The sequence below is a fragment of the Capsicum annuum genome, chromosome 7, assembly GCF_002878395.1.
Source record: "Capsicum annuum cultivar UCD-10X-F1 chromosome 7, UCD10Xv1.1, whole genome shotgun sequence".
NCBI classification, from domain to species: Eukaryota; Viridiplantae; Streptophyta; class Magnoliopsida; order Solanales; family Solanaceae; genus Capsicum; species Capsicum annuum.
The window spans coordinates 195,605,935-195,623,877 of NC_061117.1; the positions used below are offsets into that span (position 1 = coordinate 195,605,935).

Here is a 17,943-nt window from a genome sequence, read left to right on the forward strand (position 1 = left end):
CTTATTTGACTATAGCACAAATTCTAAATTAAGTACTTACTTTATTGACACTATATAGTCAAGGTATGACACAGTTGTTTATAATTTCAACAGTAATTGGTTCAACGTTGGGGACAAAGAAATCGTAACAAAGTCGATTATGTGTAAGTTTTTAAGAATTCGATTTTCTTAGTGTTTACATTTAATTTATGTTTCACTAAAAAAAGAATTTTAATTATATATATACACATTTTTGCTATATTGCTGCTTCAGTCATGACTTATTGATACTTTTAGGTGAATTTTGTTTTTTGAGGTGTTTTTATCATCAACTTCTCTACTTACATTCTCATGTTTTGAAGAGAATATTAGAAAACTATAAATATTAACATAATTGAATAGTTAGTTGAGTTTGAAGCTTAGAGAAGTGATTTTAGTTTCAAGCGAAATAGTGCAATGTATTTTGTTCTAGCTATAAGACTTGTGTTAGGGTTAGTTGGAATATTTGTTACGTCTGCCCATGATACTTACTTTGAGAAAACCGTGTACCATTTGATATCTTAGATGTACCATTTGCCTTGTCCTAACATTTTTACAAGCTTTATCCATATAAAGTTGTATAACATTCCTGCTAAGGCAATCTCATTGGTGCTAAGCTCTAAATACTTTCAGTTATCCGTCCTGATTTATGGCTTGACCTGGGTTAATTTCACTCCTGCATTCCCTGTTTATGTGTTGAATTTTGTTTATGTTAGTATTGGTCAAATTTAGATTAGTCGAGTTTCAATATATGTGAATTTTGAACACCAAATTTCAAATATCTATAGTATTCAAGTTAATAATATTGACATGACATACACGTGCAATGTATCTCTATGTGTAAATTATTTTAAAATTGAAGGTCTCTATTAAAAATACTTTATCATGTGTTTAAGTGATCAATGAAACAAACCGTAATTCAAGTGGTTAGATAAAATTTATGCAAATTTAAGGTGTTGTCAATGCATTTTACTACCTTATTTGTATCTTAGAAATTTACAAATACTATATAACTAATTAAATAAATTCTCCATCTTTACATGTTCAAAAGATGTTTAATTTAATTATTGTATTTATTTTAATTAGTTAAACAAATATCGTATTTAATGTAACGTTTGAACTCATTAAAGTGAGATACACGCGCGAGGCGCGTACACCTAAGCTAGTATATTAAATGTGTGAAGAGCCTTAAAAATATTGTTTGAACTTTTTGTCCTTCATTAAAAGACTTCGCAATAGATAAAATCACCCTTTTACTCTTTTTTTTTCCACAAATAATTATAATTGATATTGAATATTGACTTTAATATATATATATATATATATATATATAAAATAAATGGAAAAACTCAAATATATGGGAATACTCCTAATTTTATGGAAAATTTTATTAAGATGTCGGCTATAATTAATTAATATTGTACTTACTTTGATTCCTTATAATAGTAGTAAACTGGTTTTAAGGAAAAATATATTAAAACAAACGGGATTAAATTTCAAACAAGTAAACACAAAATTTCCTTTTTTTCTTATGTAGTAGCATGCCACAATTAGGATTCTAAATGAGCAAACAACTCCATATTGCATTATACATATGCCTTAAAACGTATAAATTATTTTTTAAGTAAGTTTTGTATAAGATAATTACTATTTAATTGATTTGAAATTAATTTAAGTCCTTAATAGGTAAAAATTCATTATGTTTAACACTTTTAAATTAATTAAAACTTTACCTTATGTATAAAAAAAAAATCTGCAATTTTATTTAAGTAATATTTGAATCAAACTTACAAGAAACATAACTTCTACTTCTATTTTTTCTTAGTTGATTCAAGTCGTCTTCTTTCATTCACTATGTTCATTCGTTTGCCTTTTTATTTTGCTAATAGTTTTAAAGATTAATTATATATGCAGTATACATAACGAACAATTGACAATAAATTCTCCCTTATGATTTTTTTATCGTGTTTCTCTTGTATTTGAAAATTTCAGATTAAAAACTCAACGTAACAAACATGTTGCCGAAAGAAGTAGACGAAAAAATTAAAGGTTTATCTCTTTGCTTTTTATTTCTTTGTTCAAATAATTTTTTTGAATGTAGGTGTTTATTATTAATAATTATCTATTTCTATAAGAAGCAACTGTGTTTTTATTGGGGTGTATTTATGTGTTGATCAGGTTAGATGTCCTTAATTATCTTCCTTGTTTGATTTTTGAAATATTATTCTTTTTGGTTTGCTCTCTATTTTATATTCTTGTATATACCCGATTTGGATTAATTGTGCAACTTCTAAAGCCCTTTTATTTTAAGAGAAATATATAATTTGTTGAAAGAAGTTTTGGTTCGAGAAGTTGAACTTTTTATACAATGAGTGTTTGTTATTAATCATTAATAATTTTTTGATGTGATTAAAAGATGCAATGATGCATCTATTATGTTTGTTACATATTTAAAAAACAATTGATCAAAAATGTTATTAGCATATGTATTGGTCATATTAAAAGACGGAGACATAAATAAAAAAGATATAGGCATGCAATCTACTAATTATCGGATTAGGATAGAAAGTTAAATTATTTTTGATTTATGAATCGTGTTTCTTATAATATCGTAATTTTTATATGCAATTTAGTGCTAATATTATTGTGTACCAATAGTATATTCTCTTCTATACAAGTGCATTAGATAAGAGGGTATGAAGGTTATGGATTAGAGTAGAAGGTTAGTAGGTAGTTATGCTTGGATTGCGTTTTAACGGGTTGATATTGTTGGGTTCGAAATCGAGATGGCATCATCCGGAAGCTTTTAGTTTGCAAACCATAAGACGATAAATCAGACGATACATGAAAAATTAAACTAAAAATATATTATTGGATATGGTTTGGCCAAACGGCCTACATATTAAAAATAAAATTGAAAATCCTAAAAATTATTGGGAGAAATCTCCCCTAAATAAAGACTCTTTAAAGACTACATTGTGGATACTATTGTGTTATGGTATGAGAAAGGGGTCTTCTATTTATAGATGTCCAAAATCTTTCCTCCAAGAAAGAGGTTAGCCAAATATGGAAAATAATTATATTTTTCTTTTAGAAAAAGTAAAAGTATTTATGGTTAATTTTATTTTCCTTACAAGAAAAAGTAAAACTTAAATTTGGTAAGAAAATCGGAGCAAAAATCCTAACAAATCTTCTCTTTTTGGCTTGATTTTCTTCACTTGATCCGCCTTCTTCACATCTTTAATCTTTGTTCCTCACATAGTCCTCATCACTACTGCTTGACATGCTTAAAAATGGAGCTTTTGGGTTAAAAGTATATGAGCCCTTTACGGGTTAAAAATATTGGAGCCCTTTTGCAGGGTTAAAAGTGAGCTTTATTTTCAAATATGTGACAGTAGGATTGTTGAAAATATGATTAACAATTATCTCCACATGTAGCTTTTGGACATATATCTTCATTATCATCAAATTGATTGCAACTTTGTTCAATAATTGGACCATCGATTTATTGAACCGTGGTCTCTGATACCACTTGTTGGGTTCGAAATCAAGAGGGCGTCATGCGGAAGCTTTTAGTTTGCAAACCATAAGACGATAAATCAGACGACACATGAAAAATTAAACTAAAAATATATTATTGGATATGGTTTGGCCAAACGGCCTACATATTAAAAATAAAATTAAAAATTCTAAAACTTATTGGGAGAAATCTCCCCCTAAACAAAGACTCTTTAAAGACTACATTGTGGATGTTATTGTGTTATGGTATGAGAAGGGGGTCTTCTATTTATAGATATCCAAAATCTTTCCTCCAAGAAAGAGATTAGCCAAATATGGAAAATAATTATATTTTTCTTTTAGAAAAGTAAAAGTATTTATGATTACTTTTATTTTCCTTACAAGAAAAAGTAAAACTTAAATTTGGTAAGAAAATCGGAGCAAAAATTCTAACAGATATTTGGTGGGAGTCTGTATCTGTCGTAGTTTTAGCCTCAATCCTTATACATGTGTAGTGTTTACTTGATTTTTATGTCTATTGACATCTATTGTATATTGTGTTTCAGTTACCGCGTTATATCGTGCATTATTTCTTGAAATTTTATCCACTACTTTCCTTATTAATTGACATGTTTTCTTTACTGTCGTATTTCACTTTCGTAATATTTTCTTAATATTGGGTACTAACATTGATATCTTCATTGCAGTGATTTCCTGGAGCTAAGCAAAGAATTGTTTTATTGTTAGAATTTCTCATAAATCCTCCATCATGTTACTGGAGAAAATTGAAGGAAAGGTGACTTTTAAGTCTTGAATAAAGGATTGGTGACATTGACCAACTTAAAGGGTCAAACATAATTAAGAAACTTGATTAGGTTAATTGTGGACTTGATTAATATTTTCTAAATTTTTTAATCTTCTCAAAAATACAAATCAACTCACACCTACAAAACTTCCCTCTATCTGCAAATCAATCTTTCTTCTCTCGATAGTTTCTCTCTCTAACTTCTCCCAACCAACAACTTTCCAAATTTCTTCCTTCAATCTTGTGCAACTTCAACCTCTGACGACAAATAGTGTTGAGTTCTTGCTCGTTTCTTTTTGAGTTTCAACCGTCAGTCGACATGATAACATTCTCCGGTGACAACAACTTCGAGTTCTAAATTATTTTTTTTCAATTTTCACAGGTAAAATATTAGCACTTTTTAGTTATGATGAAAACGAGGAACTTGATTTGTTGGTGTTTCTTAATTTTTTTATATTTGTTATTTTTTAGTTGAATTTCTCATCTGGATGTATCTGCTACTGTTGTTTTTTCAACAATGGATAAAACATGTAACGTGAATCCAACAAATGAGTAATCTGTTGCAACATATATGACTAATCTGTTACACAGATTAGTAATCTATTACAACATATATGACTAATCTGCTACGCAGATTAGTAATCTGTTGCAATATATATGACTAATCTATTGTGTAGATTAGTAATCTGTTGCAACATATATGACTAATCTATTGCAACAGATGAGTAATCTGTTGCAAAATTCCGGCGATAACAACTTTGAGTTCTTCATCATTTCTTTTCGATTTTCAAAGATAAAAAATTAGGGCTTTTAGTTATAATGAAAATGAGGAACTTAACTTGCTGGTGTTTGTTATTTTTTTATGTTTGTTATTTTTTAGTTGAATTTCTCATATGAATGTATCTGCTGCTGCTGTTTTTTCAACAATAGATAAAACATGTAATGTGAATCCAACAGATGAGTAATCTGTTGCAACATATATGACTAATCTGTTGCGCATATTAGTAATCCGTTGCAACATATATGACTAATCTGTTACAACATATATGACTAATCTATTGCAATAGATGGGTCATGTATTGCAACAACATGTGGGTAATCTGTTTCAATAAATGTGTCATATGTTGCAACAGATTACTTATTTGGTGAATTTGTATTATAGTGTTGTAACATGAATCCAACATATGGGTCATCTGTTGCAACAGATTACTCATTTATTGCAACAGATGACTCATATATTGAATTCATATTGCAGGCTTTATCCATTGTAGCAGTAGCAGATACACCAAATAAGAAATTCAACAAAAAAAAATCACAATTTTACTTACAAAATCACCTATGAAGTAATGTCCAAGTGATATACGAACAAAATTTGACCTAAAAAAATTCCAAAAATTTCAACAGGGGCACAAGGAATAAGTAAAACATATGAAAAATTTTATGAAACTGGTAAAGAAGACAAAGATAATATATTATACACCAAATGCAAAAGGATCAAGAGGACAAACGTTTGAGTTCTCCTAAAAACGTTTAAGTTCCCTAGTATTTTAATTGCTTTCTAATAGTTGACCCATCTGTTACAACAGATTTTCTATCTGTTTGATAATTTCTAACAGATGAATCATCTGATGCAACATGTTAGTCATCTGTTGATTCAAATTAAGCAATTATTATTAATAGCTAAATTTATTTAGCTAAAATTAAAGACGTCTCTAAGACAATGGAACAAACATTTGAGTTCTCCTAAAAATATTTGAGTTTCCTAGTATTTTAATTATTTTTCAACAGATGACCTATTTGTTACAACAAGTTAGTCATCTGTTGCAACAGATGTTTATAACAGGTTAGTCATTTGTTGATTCAAATTAAGCAATTATTAGTAATAACTAAATTAATTTAATTAAAATTAAAGACAATTCTTTAATACAAAACCTTAGACAAGGGGACAAATGTTTGAGTTCTTCTAAAAACATTTGAGCTTTAGTATTTTAAATTGCTTTTCAACATATATCTTGTCTATTTAATAATTTCCAACAGATGAGTCATATGTTGCAACAATTTAGCCATCTGTTGCAACAAATGTCTATATTTGTTTGATAATTTTCAATAGATGAGTTAGTTATTGGAACAGGTTAGTCATCTGTTGCAACAGATGTCTATATCTGTTTGATCATTTTCAACAGATGTCTTTAACTATTTGGTCTTTTCCAACAGATTACTCATCTATTGCAATATGTTAATCATCTATTGATTCAAATTAAGTCATTATTAGTAATAACTAAATTAATTTAACTAAAATAAAGTATGAATTAATAAGTTCAATTACAGTTTTAATTAATCTCATGGTAATTACACGATCAGATATGTATGTTCTTCCTGAGTAGATGATCAATTGACCAATTTATTTGAAATGATTCAAACTAAGCCATCATTAGAAATAACTATATTGATTTAACTAAAATTAAAGATGAATTTGTAAGTTTAATTACGATTATAATTAATCTCATGGTAAAAATGGTGTATTGATAAACGATGATTTGTTATTGTTTCTATTAAATAAATCTTGCTATTGATTTTTTTTCAACAAATGAATAATCTGTTGCAATAAATGAATAATTTGTTGCAACAGATGAACCATATGTTGTAAAAATGAATCAATTACTTCAATAGATGAGTCATATGTTGCAACAGAAGGGTCATCTATTATAACAGATGGACCATATGTTGCAACAAATAAATCATCTGTTGGAAGAACTCAAGGGTCATGATTTTTTGATCATTTAATTAAAAAAATGATTCGTAAATAAATAATATAAAAAAATGATAAACACAATTTTGTAGCTATTTAATTAAATAACTAAAATACCAAAAAGTTGAAAAGTTATGACTTTTCACCTTTTTTGTATTTAAATCTATTTTTTAATTTAAATAATCAAAAAGTCACCAAGTTTGATTTAATTAAGAGATATAATTATTAAAAAAGAGGTGAACGGTCGTGATTTTTTGCCTAACACACTTCACTACTCACTCATTCAATCTTTTATAAATAGGTCTCCTCAGCTCTATCTCTTGCATCTTGTCTTGCATAAAACCGTCATTATATCTTCAATCACTTCTCTCTCAAAAATAAATTTCTTGTTCGTCCGTTAAGTTATTTTTTATTTTCTTGTTCTAATATGAAAATTATTAACATGCATCTATTTTCTAGTAAAGTTTCACATTTTTTTTGTTAAACTACCAGTTGGTAGTATATGTGGTTTAGTGTTTTATGTTATTTGTTCATGCATATTCTAGATATGATTGATCTAACTTGGTACATGGCGATTATACTTGACACCCGTGTAGGAACTTGAAAGGTAGGTTCATGAACTCAAGTGAGAGTTGGGCGCCGCAAGAGCAAGGGTACTTCGTGGGATTCGAAAGCTGAGGGGTCTGCTACCTAATGGATTTTCGATTGACAATAATAATAATAATAATAATTAGGTTATATATTTTTTTGTCATATGTCGTTTATTTTATCGGATCTACCTAATGTAGTAAATATTCTTTATGTAATGAATGAGAAAATCTATATTTGATTGACTGAGTTTATTCTTTTTTTCTTTCACTCTGCCTATTTTTTTTAAGATGTTGTGAGGTATAGGTTTTAGAGCGTTCGAAAGTGGAAAGAATCAATTACAAGAAAGAATGTATTTGGTTGAGAGCAAGATCATAGACTAAAATTAAACAAAAACACAAGACTATTTACCATTACAACAAAATTAAAGATAGATTGATAACAGTTGGCCCATCTGTTGCAACAAATGAGTAATCTATTGGAAATGACCAAGTAGATAAAGATATCTACTGCAATAGATTGATCTTTTGTCACAACAAATTAGTTATAAGTTGAAAATGACCAAACAGATAAAGACATCTGTTGCAACAGATTAGTCATCTAGTGCAACAGATTAGTAATCTATTACAAATGACAAACAAATAAAGTCATGTTGCAACAGATTGGTCATCTGTTGGAAATGACCAACAGATAAAGACATTTGTTACAATAGATGACCAATTTGTTGCAACATATGTGTATATCTGTTTGATAATTTTCAACAGATGACTCATCTGTTGCAATAGGTTAAATCGGTTGCAATAAGTTATACACTTAAATGATCATGTAATTACTATGAGATTAATTGAAATTGTAATTATTAAATCAGTTTAGCTATTACTAATAATGACTTAATTTGATCATTTCAAATAAAATTAGTCAATTGATCACCCTACTCAGAACGAACACACTAAGATGATCGTGTAATTAATATGAATTGAAATTGTAATTGAACTTATCAATTCATCTTTAATTCTAGTAAAATCAATTTAGTTATTACTAATAATGTCTTAATTTGAATCATTACAAATAAAATTGGTCAATTAACACTTTACTCAAGACGAATATACTTAGATGATCATGTAATTACTATGAGATTAATTGAAATCGTAATTAAAATTATCAATTCATCTTTAATTTTGGTTAAATCAATTTAGTTATAACTAATAATTGCTTAATTTTAATTATTTTAAATAAAATTGGTCAATCGATCATTTTACTTAAGATTAAACACTTAGTTGATCATGTAATTACTATAAAATTAATTGAAATTGTAAGTAAACTTACTAATTCATCTTTAATTTTAGTTAAATCAATGTAGTTATTTCTAATTATGGATTAGTTTGAATCATTTCAAATAAAATTTGTCAATTGATCACTCTACTAAGAACGAACACACTTAGTTGATCATGTAATTACCATGAGATTAATTAAAACTGTAATTGAACTTATTAATTCATGTTTAATTCTGGTTATATCAATTTAGTTATTAATATAATGGATTAATATGAATCAATAGATGATTAACATATTACAAAATATGAGTAATCTGTTGAAAATGACCAAACAAATAAAGACATCTATTGCAACAGATTAGTAATATGTTGGAAATGACAAACAGATAAAGTCATATGTTGCAACAAATTGATCATCTGTTGGAAATGACCAACAGATGAAGAATTTGTTACAACAGATGACAAATCTGTTGCAACATATGTGTATATCTGTTTAATAATTTTCAACAGATGACTCATCTGTTGCAATAGGTTAAATCTGTTGTAATAGGTTATACACTTAAATGATCATGTAATTACTATGAGCTTAATTGAAATTGTAATTATTAAAGCAATTTAGCTATTACTAATAATGGCTTAATTTGAATTATTTCAAATAAAATTAGTCAATTGATCACTCTACTCAGAACGAACACACTAAGATGATCGTGTAATTAATATGAGAATAATTAAAATCATAATTGAACTTATCAACTCATCTTTAATTTTAGTTAAATCAATGTAGTTATTACTAATAATGTCTTAATTTGAATCATTTCAAATAAAATTGGTCAATTAACACTTTACTCAAGACGAATATACTTAGATGATCATGTCATTACTATGAGATTAATTGAAATCTTAATTAAAATTATCAATTCATCTTTAATTTTAGTTAAATCAATTTACTTATTACTAATAATTGCTTAATTTTAATTATTTCAAATAAAATTGGTCAATTAATCATTCTACTTAAGACTAAACACTTGGTTGATCATGTAATTACTATAAAATTAATTGAAATTGTAAGTGAACCTACTAATTCACCTTTAATTTTAGTTAGATCGATATAGTTCTTTTTAATTATGGCTTGGTTTGAATCATTTCAAATTAAATTGGTCAATTGATCACTCTACTCAGGACGAACATACTTAGTTGATCATGTAATTACCACGAGATTAATTGAAACTGTAATTAAACTTATTAATTTATATTTAATTCTAGTTAAATCAATTTAGTTATTACTAATATAATGACTTAATATGAATCAATAGATGACTAACATGTTGCAAAAGATGAGTAATATGTTGAAAATAATCAAAGAGATAGAGACATTTGTTGCAACAGATTAGTCATCTATTGCAACAGATTGGTAATCTGTTGGAAATGACAAACAGATAAAGTCGTACGTTGCAACAGATTGGTCATCTGTTAGAAATGACCAACAGATAAAGACAATTGTTACAACAGATGACGAATCTGTTGTAACATATGTGTATATCTGTTTGATAATTTTCAACAGGTTAAATCTGTTGCAATAGGTTATACACTTAAATGATCATGTAATTACAATGAGATTAATTAAAATTATAATTATTAAATCAATTCAGCTATTACTAATAATGCGTAATTTGAATCATTTCAAATAAAACTAGTCAAATGATCACTCTACTCAAAACGAACACGCTAAGATGATCATGTAATTAAGATGAGAATAATTGAAATTGTAATTGAACTTATCAATTCATCTTTAATTTTTAGTTAAATCAATGTAGTTATTACTAATAATGTCTTAATTTGAATCATTTCAAATAAAATTGGTCAATTAACACTTTACTCAAGACGAATATACTTAGATGATCATGTAATTACTATGAGATTAATTGAAATCATAATTAAAATTATCGGTTCATCTTTAATGTTAGTTAAATAAATTTAGTTATTACTAATAATTGCTTAATTTTAATTATTTCAACTAAAATTGATCAATTGATCATTCTACTTAAGACTAAACACTTAGTTGATCATGTAATTACTATAAACTTAATTAAAATTATAAGTAAACTTACTAATTCATCTTTAATTTTAGTTAAATACAACAACAACAACAACAACAAACCCAATAATTTAATTTTAGTTAAATAAATATAGTTATTTCTAATTATGGCTTGGTTTGAATCATTTCAAATAAAATTTGTCAATTGATCACTCTACTCAAGACAAACACACTTAGTTGATCACGTAATTACCATGAGATTAATTAAAATTGTAATTGAACTTATTAATTCATGTTTAATTCTAGTTAAATCAATTTAATTATTACTAATATAATGGCTTAATATGAATCAATAGATGACTAACATGTTGCAAAAGATGAGTAATTTATTGAAAATGACCAAACAGATAAAGACATCTGTTGGAAATGTCCAAAGAGATAAAGATATCTATTGAAAATGACCAAACAAATATAGATACATGTTACAACAAATGACTAACCTGTTGTAATAAATGACTCATCTATTAAAAATTATCAAACAAATATAGACATCTGTTGCAACAGATGACTAAGTTGTTGCAATATATGAATCATCAGTTGAAAATTATCAAACATATAGGATATATGTTGGAAAATAATTTAAAATACTAAAGCTCAGATGTTTTTAAGAGAACTCAAATGTTTGTCCCCTTGTCTAAGGTCTTGTCTTTAATTTTAGTTAAATCAATTTAGTTATTACTAATAATTGCTTAATTTGAATGATTTCAAATAAAATTTATCAATTGATCATTCTATTAAGGACGAATACATTAATTGAAATTGTGAGTGGACTTATCAATTCATCTTTGATTTAGTTTAAATCAATTTAGTTATTACTATTAATGACTTAATTTGAATCATTTCAATTAAAATTGATCGATTGATCACTCTCTTCGAGATAAATACACATAATTGATCATGTAATTACTATGAGATTAATTGAAATTGTAAGTGAGCTTATCAATTCATCTTTAATTTTAGTTATATCAATTTAGTCATTACGAATAATGGACTAATTTGATTCATTTCAAATAAAATTGGTCAATTGATCACTCTACTCATGACGAAAACACTTAGTTAATCATGTAATTACTATGAGATTGATTGAAATTGTAAGTTTATCTTTAATTTTAGTTAAATCAATTTAGTTATTACTAATAATGACTTAATTTGAATCATTTCAAATAAAATTAGTTGATTGATCACTCTACTCGGGACGAATACACTTAGTTAATCATGTAATTACTATGAGATTAATTGAAATTGCAAGTGAACTTATCAATTGATGTTTAATTTTAGTTAAATCAATATAGTTATTACTATTAATGGCTTAATTTGAATCATTTCAAATAAAATTGGTCAATTAATTATTCTGTTAAGGATGAAACTAGTTGATCATGTAATTACTATGAGATTAATTGAAATCATAATTGAACTTACTAATTCATCTTTAATTTTAGTTAAATCAATATAGTTATTTCTAATAATGATTTAATTTGAATTATTTCAAATAAAAGTTGTCAATTAATCATTCTACTTAGTACGAAACACTTAATTGATCATGTCATTACTATGAGATTAATTGAACTTACTAATTCATCTTTAATTCTAGTTAAATAAATATAGTTATTTCTAATGATGACTTAGTTTGAATCATTTCAAATAAAATTGATCACTATACTCATTACGAACATACTTAGTTGATCATGCAACTACCATGATTAATTAAAACTGTAATTAAACTTATTAATTCATATTTTATTTTAGTAATCAATTTATTTATTACTAATAATGGCTTAATTTGAATCAATAGATGACTAACATGTTACAACAGATGAGTAATCTATTGGAAATGACCAAACAAATAAAAACATCTATTGAAAATGACCAAACAGATATAGACATCTGTTGCAACAAATGACTCACTTGTTGCAACAACTAATTCATCTATTGAAAATTATCAAATAGATATAGACATTTATTGCAACAGATGACTAAGTTGTTGCAACATATGGCTCATCTGTTGGAAATTATTAAATAGACAAAATATGCATTGAAAAATAATTTAAAATACTAAAGCTCAAACATTTTTAGGAGAACTCAAATGTTTTTCCCTTGTCTAATGTCTTATCTTCAATTTTAATTAAATTAATTTAATTATTATTAATAATTGTTTAATTTGAATCAACAAATGATTAGCCTGTTATAAGCGTTTGTTGCAACATATGACTAATTTGTTGCAACAAATAGGTCATCTATTGAAAAATAATTAAAATACTAGGGAACTCAAATATTTTTAGGAGAACTCAAATATTTGTCCCATTGTCTTAAAAACTTGTCTTTTATTTTAGGTAAATCAATTTAGTTATTACTAATAATTGCTTAATTTGAATCAACAGATAACTAACATGTCGCAAGAGATGATTCATCTGTTGGAAATTATCAAACAGATAGAAAATCTGTTATAACAGATGGGTCATCCATTAAAAAACAATTAAAATACTAGGGAATTTAAACGTTTTTAGGAGAACTCAAACGTTTTTCCTCTTGATCCTTTTGCATTTGATGTATGATATACTATTTTTATCTTCTTTACCTGTTTCATGAAATTTTCATGTGTTTCACTTATTCGTTGTGCCCCTGTTGAAATTTGTAGAATTTTTTTAGGTCAAATTTTATTTGTATATCGCTTGGACATTACTGCACAGGTGATTATGTAAGTATAATTATGATTTTTGTTGAATTTTTTATTTGGTATATCTGCTACTGCTACAGTGGATAGAACATGCAACATGAATCCAACATATGAGTCATTTGTTGCAACAAGTGAGTAATCTGTTGCAATATATGACTAATCTATTGCAACAGATGACCCATATGTTGGATTCATGTTACACACTATAATATGAATCCAACAGATTAGTCATATATGTTGCAACAAATTACTCATCTATGCAATAGATTACTCATTTGTGCAACAGATTACTTATCTATGCAACGAATTACTCATCTGTTGAATTCACGTTACATGTTTTATCCATTGTTGAAAAAACATCAGTAGCAGATACACCCAGATGAGAAATTCAACTAAAAATTATAATTTTACTTACTAAAATCACCTAATAAGTAATGCCCAAGTGATATACGAATAAAATTTGACCTAAAAAAATTTGATCAAGTAGCAACAGTAGCGTTAACAACAATAATGTTCAACAACAAGAACATGATTATGCTGAACAAGAAGAGATGATAATTAAGAACAAGATGATGATAATGAATAAGATGATGAATAAAGCAACAACAACAATGAACAACAAAAATTGCGAAGAGAGAGAAAACTCCAATAAATGAGAAGAGAGAGAAATGTGTTTTTTCCTCCGTTTCTAGCTATATTAGGTTTTACATTGGATCAAAGTATAAATTAAAAAACTTGTGGGTTATTTTCAAATTTCTCTTACTTTCTTAATCCTTAATAAAGTAATTGTCACCTCCACTCAATTATTAAGAATTGTGTCACCCACACCTCATTTTAAAACTCTTTTGTCATCTACAGTCCAAAACCCCATGTTACTGCCTAAGTTTTTCAAGTACGGTTTCTTCACTTTCATTCATCAGCTTAAAACATATGTAAGTATCTTTTTTTCCAATTCATATCCAATAATGCTATTATTTCACTTATTTTCTTCAATTATTAATTAATTTAGTAAAAAAATAAAGAGTCCTAAAATATATGATAAAAGAAAAATACATTTTAAAATTATAGACAACCTGCAATGAAAGAAATATTGGGAGACTTAATAACTAAGGAGTTCTAAAAAAAAAATTGTTATACTGAATAAAGGAAAGCAAAGACAAATTAAGAAAAGGAAAGAAATAAAATTGATTTTCCCTTTTTAATGAATAAACATTTTCCTATATATTTACACACATTTTGGGCTATAGAAACAGGTTTATTTTGGTATAATGACATCTAGGAGAAGGTCACTCTTTTAAAAAGAAAAAAAAATAAAAATCTAATACTTATGAAAGAAAATATATTTTAATGCAATTGTATAATATTATACTATTTGATTCAACTCATACTTGTGTATAAGCATACAAGTTTGACAATGGATATTCACGATTTATTTTTAAACATCGATAATAGTTGATTTGATTTTGGTTTTATTTAAAAAATCGACAAATAATTAAATTTTGCTTTTAAGTAATCGAAGGTTACACGTGCGAAGCACGTGTGTTTAAACTAGTATATATAACTATGTGTGTGTGCACGTGTGTGTGAAATTGTAAACTTCATAAACAATATTTTAGTAAAGAAAATACAAATTTTTCTATTTGACGAGATTTTTATAATCGACACACACCACATGAGCTCATGATGTCCAACCTCTAATTCGGTGGGAAGAGTTGCTCAATACCTTGTCGGGGTATAGATCGTGTCTAAACTGTGGATCCATAGTGAGTCTCTTAAGCTAAAGAGGAGCCGCCCGAACTAGCAATACAATCCTAACCTATGGTGGGAACATAGTTTTGGGGCATGTTTTATTTAAATCCATACACTCTCGTTGCTAAATAGTCCTTTCAAAACTATACATGCTCATAATGTATCATGTAAATTGTAAAGTATCATATCTATTAAACGATATTGTTGTGAGCTTATGTTCCATTTCTATATCATAATCAAGTTCTGAACTTTCAATAAAACAAGCTCCCTTTTAAATATACTTTTCATAATAGATACGAGGAAATTCAATGAGAACATGCTATAAACTTAAAGTGACCACCATGATAACGGTGTTGCAATTATAACCGAGGAATGAAGATCGCAATAGAATGGGAATTTCTAAGGGGAAAAGTGTAGTTTCATTAAGTTGAATCCCAAATCATATGGGGCAAAACCCTTTCACAATGGGATCATCTTTTATCTAATTTTGGAGTTTTTTGGAAGCTTAGAAACAATTTTTGTGGATTTAATTACAAGAGAGATTACTGTTGTGAATTGAATTTGAAATTTGGTTTTATTCTTTTTTTGCTCTTCAATGGATGCATTGAATGCCAACTTGGGTATATCTCCTTTCTTTAATTTAATGACTAGCTAACTTCATATCTTGGGGTTATGTTTGATTAAGTGTTGAATAATGTGTGGGCGTTGATTGTTTGTCCAAGTAATTAGTTAATTATTTTGGGTTTTTCTTTTGTCTCATGTATGGATTAAGAATTGAGAGTGAAAACCCCAATTACCTAAGGATCCCACATCATCCTTGAAAGAGGGATGTGGGTGAGGGATAATTGTGAACATCATTTTGAATCTAGCTTATTTGTTATTATCATCTTATAAATAAGGGTGTTGGTTGAATTAGTTATTTTCATTAGCATTATTTTAGAAATAAGGATGCTAGCTTGATGTATTGAATTGGTAAACTTGTCACACCCATGAGGTATTCGAAAGAAACCATAAGTGAAATTTAGTGTTTTATTGCAAGATTAACACTAAGACTCAAAATCTAGCCTACCCAAAACCCCTAGCTAAAACTTGTACTAGCTTTCAATCACCCATGCATGAATATTACCTAGGATATTGTAACCCCAAGGATCTTCTCTACTTGGTATTATATATAAATTGTTTCAATCTCTTATTAGTGTAGTTGGTTATTGTCTTCAACAAAATTTCCAATCACCCCCCTCCCCACTTTACTTTTTATGTATTGTTTAGTTTATGCATAAAAGGTTAACACCTAGTTAAATCTCAACACACTAAAGTATCAAAAACTAGTTTGCACTCCTTGTGGATTCGACCTTGTCTTTTGTTGGGTATATATTAACAACGGCCGTCTTGCATCAAAATGATGGTGTAAGTTTAGCGTTATAAAAAATGGCACCGGTGTCGGGGAGTTATGTTTAGTTTTCACTATTACGGTGTTGTTAGGGAACTTGGGTTAGTCATAGTGCTTTTGCCTACCTTGTTTATTGTTTTTGTTCTTTTGTTAGGTGATCTTTAAAGTAATCACAACACCATGAGCCACAATGAGAGCAATGACGGCTTTATTTGATAGACACTTTGAGTATGAGGATCATCTTAATGATGCGGGGTGTGCAAGTGCCATTTGTATCCTACCGGTCGAGGGAAATGGGGTATTCTATGTCACGAGTGTGAAGCTCCATATGTTGAAAATAAAAGGTCTATTTGGGGTCCAAGCACAAGAATATTCCAAATTACATTTGAAAAACTTTATTGAGGTATGCGCCCCATTTGATATTGCTCATATTACTTAATCTATTTGGTTGATGCTTCTCCCATTCTCATTTACAAGGGAAGCTGTTTTGTGGCTGATATCTCTACCACCGGGTCAATTACATCTTGGACAGAACTTTTGAAATCCTTTTTGGATTGTTATTTCTCGTCATCTAAGATGTACAACTAAGAGACGAAATCACAAATTTTCATCAACTTAGTGGTGAGTCCCTATATGAGGTGTGGCAAAGGTTCAATGACAAAATCATGCAATGCCCGAACCATGATGTGCCAGAGAATAGTCTTCTCCAAATATTTTATCAGGCGTTAAACCAATTGAATAAAACTGTGGTTGATAATGCATCCAGAGGGTCTCTTGTCAAGTTATCCTATGGGGTTGCATCGACTTTACTCGACCAAGTTACAAAACAAAATAGAAGGTGGCACACTCGGGACTCCAAAGTAACCATAGAGTCCCCCTCCGCATCTTATGTCCACAAAGAGTAAAGAAATAAGAATGAATAAAGAGATGAAAATGTGGCCAAGGTGATGACCCAATTGGATATCCTCACTAAACATGTGATGAGAGCACCTACAAAAGCTATAAATGTCATTGCCTATCAAGGTGCCAAAAGTTATGATTAGGATGAAGCTAAGGCACTCGGTGAAGAGATAAAGAGGGTTTTGGCAAATCATCTGGGAGATT

General features: G+C 28.0%; 1 non-coding gene across 1 annotated transcript; it reads right to left on the reverse strand.

Moving 5' to 3' along the window:
- Positions 1 to 17,420: 17,420 nt before the first annotated feature.
- Positions 17,421 to 17,526, reverse strand: LOC124886205. Its single transcript, XR_007043291.1, has one exon. It is a non-coding gene; the product is annotated as a small nucleolar RNA R71 (small nucleolar RNA).
- Between the last annotated feature and the right edge of the window lie 417 nt (positions 17,527 to 17,943).